Here is an 8,188-nt window from a genome sequence, read left to right as displayed (position 1 = left end):
GAGTCTGTTTCCTGGTTTACCTCTCTTTTGTTCCCACTATGTTCATCTATTTTGTTTCTTAAATTCCACATATGAGTGAAATAATGTCATTTGTCTTTATCTGAATAACTTATTTCACTTAATATAATACTCTCTAGTCCTATCCATGTCCTTGCAAATGGCAAGATTTCATTCTTTTTATGGCCAAGTAATATTCCATTGTGTGTGTGTGCTCGCTTTGGCAGCACATATATTCCATTGTGTGTGTGTGTGTGTGTGTGTGTGTGTGTATCACCTCTTATTTTTTTTTTTACATTTATTTATTTTTGAGAGACAGAGAAATACAGAGCACAAGCAGGGGAGGAACAGAGAGAGAGGGAGACACAGAATCCAAAGCAGGCTCCAGGATCCAAGCTGTCAGCACAGAGCCTGATGCGGGGCTTGAACCCACAGACCACGAGATCATGACCTGAGCTGAAGTCGGCCGCTTAACCAACTGAGCCACCTAGGTACCCCCATCCACCTCTTCTTTATCCACTCATCAGTCAATGGACATTAGGGATCTTTCCATAATTTGGCTATTGTTGATAATGGTACTATAAACATCAGAGTTCATGTATCCCTTTGAATTAATAATTTTGTATCTTTTGGGTAAATACCTAGTCGTGCAATTGCTGGATGGTAGAGTAGTTCTATTTTTATCTTTTTGAGGAACTCTCACACTATATTTCAGAGTGGCTTCATCAGTTTGTACTCCTACTGAAAGTGCAAGAGGTTCCTCTTTCTCTACGTCCTCACCAATACTTCTTGTTTCCTGTGTTGTTGATTTTACCATTCTGACAGGTGTGAAGTGATATCTCATTGTAGTTTTGATTTGTATTTCCCTGATGATGAGTGATTTGAGCATCTTTTCATATGTCTGTTAGACATCTGTATGTCTCCTTTGAAAAACTGTCTATTTATGTCTTCTGCCCATTTTTTTTAAAACTAGATTATTTGTTTTTTGGGTGTTAAATTATAAAAGTTCTTTATAGATTTCGGATACTAGCCCTTTATCCTGTATGTCATTTGTAAATATCTTCTCCCATTCCAAAGGTTGTCTTTTGGTTTTGTTGATTGTTTCCTTCATGGTGCATGAAGATTTTTTATCTTGATGAAGTCCCAATAATTCTTTTGCTTTTGTTTCCCTTTCCTCTGAAAATGTGTCTAGAAGAAGTTGCTACAGCTAAGGTCAAAGAGGTTGCTGCCTATGTTCTCCTCTATGATTTTGATCATTTCATGTCTCACATTTAGGTCTTTCATCTATTTTGAATTTTATTTTTGTGTATGGTATAAGAAAGTGGTCCAGTTTCATTCTTTTGCATGTTGCTGTTCGGTTTTCCCAACATCATTTGCTGAAAATACCGTCTATTTTCAATTGGATATTCTTTCAGACATTGTCAAAGATTAGTTGACCATATAGTTGTGGGTCCATTTCCGGGTTTTCTATTCTGGTCCATTGATGTATGTGTCTGTTTTTGTGACATACCACATTTGTTTAATTACTTGTCAAAAGCTCCTGAGTTGTTTTCTGTTTATTTTCTTATTATGGACAAGCCTGCTGTAACATTTGTGTACAGATTTTTGAGTGAACAAAATTTCCATTTATCTAGCACAAATGTCTAAGACTGAAATTCCTGTGTTTTATGGTAATTACATGTTTATTATTATTTTAAAAAATGTTGAACTGTGTTCTGGAATGACTATACCATTTTACTTTGCCATCAGCAATGGGTGACTGTTCCAGTTGTTCTGCATCCTGGCCCGCATTTAATGCTGTCATTATTTATTTTATCCAGTCTGATATATGTATTAATATCCCATTGTGCTGCAAATTTTCATTGACCTAATGGGTAATGAGATGGTTAATTTTGTGTTGCAACTTGGCTGCACCATATTACCCACATTTTTGGTCAAAGATTATTCTAGATATCTTTGTAAGACTATTTTTTTTTTCTTTTTTCAGGGTGGGGTGGGGTGGATGAGATTAACATTTAATCAGTGGACTTTGAGTAAAGTTGATTTCCCTTCATAATGTAGGTGGGACTCAGTCAATTGGTTGAAAACCTTAATAGAACAGACTGTCCTCCCTGGAGCAAGAGGGAATTTTGTCAGCATTTGAGATTTCAACTGCAGCATTGGTTTTTTTTTTTTTTTTTTTTTTTTTCCCCTGGGTCTCTAGCTTCTTTGCCCACTCTGCCAATTCTAGAATTGCCAGACTCTAAAACTGTGTAAACCAATTTCTTAAAATAACTCTTTCTATGTATACACACATCATATTGATTCTGTTTCTCTGGAGAGCCCTAACTAATACAAGTAAAAATGTTGAACATCTCCTCATGTGCTCATTGGACACCTATATATCCTTTTGATGAAATATCTGTTTGTATCTTTTGCTTATTTTCTAATTGGATTTTTTTTACTGTTGCATTTTAAGAGTTCTTTATATATTCCAGATACTAGTCCTTGGTTGGATATGCAATATGTATATGTTTTCTCCCAGTCTGTACCTTTTATTTTCAATCTTTTCACAGATACTTTACAGAGCAAAAGTTGTTAATTTTGATGATGTCCAGTATATCAATTTTTCCTTCTATGGATTATGATTTTGGTACCATGTCTAAGTACTCTTTCCCTAGCTCTAAATTAAAAGATCATTTCCAATGTTTTGTTTCTTAATGTTTTATAGTTTTGAACTTTGCATTTATGTCTCTTACTCATTTGAGTCGATTTTTGAATTAGGGATTAAATTTTTAATTGGTTGCTGCAGCAGCACTTGTTGAGAAGGTTATCTTTCCTCCATTGAGTTGCTTTTCCAAATTTGTGAAAAATCCACTAAGCATCTTTATGTGGGTCAATTTCTAGGTTGTATCGGCTGTTTCTTTGACCTATGTGTCTATCACTATAAAAATTCCATGCTGTTTTGATTACAGTAGCTATATAGTAGGCCTTAATATTGGGTAGAGTATTCCTCCCATTTTAGCTTTATATGTAGCAATTGGGTGTACATGTGTATTAGATGCTTTCCGTATAAATTTTAAGTTTGTTCCTATCTGAAAAACAAAACAAAACAAAACAAAAGCTTATTAGGATTTTGATAAAAATGGTATTAGTATATAGGTCAATTAAGGAACAATTAACATCTTTACTATGTTGAGTCATCCAATATGCAAACATGGTATGTCTCTCCATTTATTTAATTATTTTTATTACCTTCATCAGCATTTTATACTTTTCAGCATAAAGGTCCTGTACATGTTTTGTTCATTTTATACCTAACAATTTCCTTTATCTTTGTAGTTATTATAAATAGTATTGAATGTTTTGATTTTAGTTTTTGAATGTAAATGACTTCTTTTTTTGTATATGTGGGTTAATTCTGTATCTTACAAGCTTGATGAAATCACATATGAATTCTAAGAGTTTTTTTTTTCTTATTAATGTTTGTTTGTTTAGAGAGTCAGAGAGAGCGCCCCATAAAAGTTTTTTGTACTATGTTAGTTCTAGGGTTTGTTTGGTTGGTTGGTTAGTTCTTGGTTTGGATGGGGGGTTTTTTGTAGATAATTTTTATCAAATTGAGGAAGCTCCACTCTATTCATAGTGTGAGAGATTTTATCATGAAAATGTGGGGTTGCCAATTTTTTTTTAATTTTATTTTCCATCTGCATTTCTTTTTGTTAAAGTATCTGCCTCAATTGATAATATCATATGGTTTTTCTTCTTTACATTGTTGTTATGGAGAATTAATCAATTTTTGAATATTAAACAAGACCTGTATACCTGGAATAAATCCCACTTGGTCAGGGTGTATAATTCTGTATAATTGTTTTTGTACATTAGTGGATTCAATTTGCTATTATTTTGTTGAGTAACTTTGCACTTTTTAAAAAAAAATAAATTTTATTGCTTTTTAAAATTTTATTTAAATCCAAGTTAGTTAACATATAGTGTAGTAATGGTTTCAGGAGTAGAATTTAGTGATTCATCACTTACATATAACACCCAGTGCTCATCCCAACAAGTGCCCTTCTTAGTACACCTCACCCATTTATCCCAAACCCCACCCACCTCCCCTCCAGCAACCCTTAGTTAGTTCTCTATATTTAAGAGTTTTTTATGTTTGCCTCCCTCTCTGCTTTGCTCTTATTTTTCCTTCCCTTCCCCTATGTTCATCTGTATTTTTTCTTAAATTCCACATATGTGTGAAATCATATGGTATTTTTCTTTCTCTGACTGACTTATTTAGCTTAGCATAATACATTCTAGTTCCATCCATGTTGCTCCATATGGTAAGATTTCATTCTTTTTTTTAATTTTATTTTTTTAAATTTACATCCAAATTAGTTAGCATATAGTGCAACAATGATTTCAGGAATAGATTCCTTAATGCCTCCTGCCTATTTAGCCCATCACCCCTCCCACACCCCTTCAGTCAAAGGACATTTGGGCTCACTATCAACAATATCTAAATTATGGAAAGATTAACATTTCATTTATGTTCAGGAGGGATATTGTTTTATAGATTTCCTTTTTCGGAGCGCCTGGGTGGTTCAGCTGGTTGAGCATCCAACTTCAGCTCAGGTCATGATCTCGCAGTTTGTGAGTTTGAGCCCTGCATCGGGCTCTGTGCTGACATCTTGGAGCCTGGAGCCTGCTTCAGATTCTGTGTCTCCCCTTCTCTCTGCCCCTCCCGTGTTCATGATCTGTCTCTCTCTGTCAATAATAAATAAACTTCAAAAAATTTTTAAAGATTTCCTTTTTCAGTGCTATCTTTGTGTAGTTTTTTATCCATGTAATAATGACCTCAAAAGATGAACTGGGAAGTTTTTCTTCATCTTTTATTTTCTGGAATAGGTTGTACAAAACCGGAGTTAATTTTCTTCTAAATACTTTTGTGGAATTCTCCAGTGAAACCATCTGTGCCTGGGAATTTCTTTTGTTGAGGAGCTTTATAATTATACACTCAATTTCTATAATGGTTATAGGACTATTCAGATTGTCTATTTTATTGTTTGAAGTTTAATACTTTGTGGTTTTCAAGCAGTTGGTCCAATTTCTTCTAAGGTATTGAACTTATGAGTGAATAATTTTTCATAATATTCTTTCATTATCTTTCTAATGGCTGAAGAAGCTTTAATGATATCTCGGGGCTCCTGGGTTGCTCAGTTGGTTAAGTGTCCAACCCTTGATTTCAGCTCAGGTCATGATCACCTATTTCCTGAGATCAAGCCCTGCATAGGGCTCTGTGTTCACAGGGCAGAACTTGCTTGGTCTTCTCTCTCTCCCTTTCTCTCTCTGCCCCTTTTCCCTCTGTGCTTTCTTCTCAAAATAAATAAATAAATATTTAATTTTTTTAAAGTTTATTCATTTTTGAGACATAGAGTGAGACATAGAGAGATGGGGTGGGGCCAAGATAGAGAGGGAGACACAGAATCCAAAGCAAGATCAAGGCTCTGAGCTGTCAGCACAGAGCCTGCCATGGGGCTCAAACTCATGAACCATTAGATCATGACCTGAGCCAAAGTCTCTCCAGCTGAGCCACCCAGGCACCCCCAATAAATTAATATTTTTAAAAAATGATATCCCTTATCTCATTCTTGAAATCAGTAATTTTTGTCTCCTCTCTCCCGCTCTCTCTTTCCTTTTGTATTTGTCAGTCTTGCTAAAGGGTAATCAAATTTACTGTTTTTTTTTTGAAGAACCAGTTATTTGTTTCCTTGTTTCATTTTCTTGTTTTATTTTTATTGATGCCTGATCCTATTTTTATTTCCTCCCTTTCGCTTGATACATATTTATTTTCCTATGCTTTTGTTTGTTTCTTGACATAGAATCTTAATTTTTTATTAGAAATATTTCCTGGTTTCCACCATAAGGATTTAGTGTTAAAATTGTTCTGTCAGAACTGCTTTAGAGGCATCCTGAAAATATTGATATGTTGGATTTTGTTATTCAATTCTATGTATTATTATTATTTCATTGAAGCTTCCTCTTTGACCAAAAGATCAGTTAGAAGTATATTTTTAAACTTACAAATGCTTCTAATTTTCTTGTTATTTTTTAAATTTGATATTATAATGGTCACAGAACACACTGTGTATTATTTCAATTATTTTAATTTCGTTGAGTTTCATTTTTATGGGCCATAATATAGAGTATCTTCATGTATTTTCTGTGGACTATTGAAAAAATTGTATATTCTGCTGTTGGATGTAATGGTATGTATATATATTAATATGTACTAATATATTATTATATATTAATATATCATATACATAACATTTAATTATATATCAATACAATTGTATTAATATGATTATATCAATTAATATATATTACATATAATATTCCTATATTATATAATATTTTTTTATTATTATATATTAATTGTTATATATTAATTAATATATCAGAATGTTAGTATCATATACATACATATATAATAGATCTTACTGCTTCATTACATTATTCAAGTATTTCCATTCTTATTCATTTTCTATCCAGTTGTCCTATCAATTTCTTAGAGGAGTATGTTAATGTCCATAATCATAAATTTGGATTTTTCTATTTCTCACTTCAACTCTATTGAGTTTGCTTCATGTATTTTGTTTCATGTATCCATGTTGTTTGGTGGGCACACAATTAAGATGGTTAAGTCTTTATGGTAGGTTAATTTTTTATCATTATAAGATATTCTTCTTTGTCTTTAATCATGTTCTTGCTCTAACATCTACTCTGATATCCATATACTTATTACTTTTTACATTAATGTTTGCATCATCATATATATTTTTTACATCTTTTTTTAAAAAAAAGTTTATTTATTTTGAGACAGAGAGAGCATGTAAGTAGGGTAGGGGCAGAGAGAGAGTGAGAGAGAATCCCAAGCATGCTTCAGACTCGCAGTGCAAAGCCCAACATGGAACTTGATCCCACAACCACAAGACCATGACCTGAGTTGAAACTAAGAGTCAGACACTTAACCAACTGAGCCACCCAGGAGCCTCTAAATCTTTTTACTTTAAACTTATTTATGTTATTATATTTGAAGTCAATGTCTTATAAAAATTATATTCTGTTTTGTTTTTATTTATTTACTCTGCTAATTTCTTTTAATTGGTACATTTAAATAATTTATATGCAATGTGATTATTGATATATGAGCATTCAAAACCTCCAGTTATATTACTTGATTTTTGTTTCCCTTAGTTCTTCTTCTTCTAGTTTGCTTATTGTGCCTTCCTGTGAGTTGCATGAACATTTTTCATATCATCTGGATTTATTTATAATGTTTTAAGATATAATGTTTCATATGGTTTTCTAAAAGGTTTCTCTAGTTAGTACAATATACATATGTAACTCATCACGATCTACCAGTATTGATATTTTACAATTTTCAGTAAAATATGAAAACCTTATTTATATTTATGTACTTTGACCTATCCCTCCCCAATTTTAAATTAATTTATCTTAAATATTTCCTCTAAATAGACTGAGCACCATATCAGATGGTTTTATAATTTCTATTTCAATCATTAAATGTGATTTAAGAAAATCATAAGAAAATATTATTTAAGAAAATCATAAGAATAGTTTATTCCACTTACTCCTCCTTTTACTCAATCCAATATACTATTTTTCTTTTTCCTGAAGTTGTAGGCCTTCTGTTATTATACCCTTTCTGTTTAGATACTTCCATTTACCCATTCTTGTTGGCAGGTTTACTGCCAACGAATTAATTTTTCTTCATTTGCAAATGTCTTTATTTCAAATCCTTCTTTCCTTAAAGATATTTTTGCTGTATATAAAATTCATAGTTGACAGAACTTTCCTTCTAGTATTTGAAGAAAGCAGTTGTTCCTTGGACACCTTTGGCCCAGCGGTGTATACAGTGGGAGAACAGATCTAGGGTGGAGACTTGGACAAGACCAGAAAAGAGCTCAAAGAAGATGGAAAGGGAATTTTGGGATACTGAATAACAAAGTTTCTTCTAAAAGATGTTTCATGAATTTGGTGGGAACCTCTCCTTGGTCACATATGGTCTTTGTGGGAGTGGAAGGGCAGAAGGAGTGCTAGAGAGAGGCCCTTTAAAGCAGTTTCCTCAGCAGGGGTCATTCTTGCCAGGGTTTAAGGGAAATACAACAGCTATGAAAAAATACAGTTTGCACAGTTA

This window comes from Panthera tigris, chromosome X (assembly GCF_018350195.1).
Source record: "Panthera tigris isolate Pti1 chromosome X, P.tigris_Pti1_mat1.1, whole genome shotgun sequence".
NCBI classification, from domain to species: Eukaryota; Metazoa; Chordata; class Mammalia; order Carnivora; family Felidae; genus Panthera; species Panthera tigris.
This window is presented reverse-complemented; position numbering follows the sequence as displayed.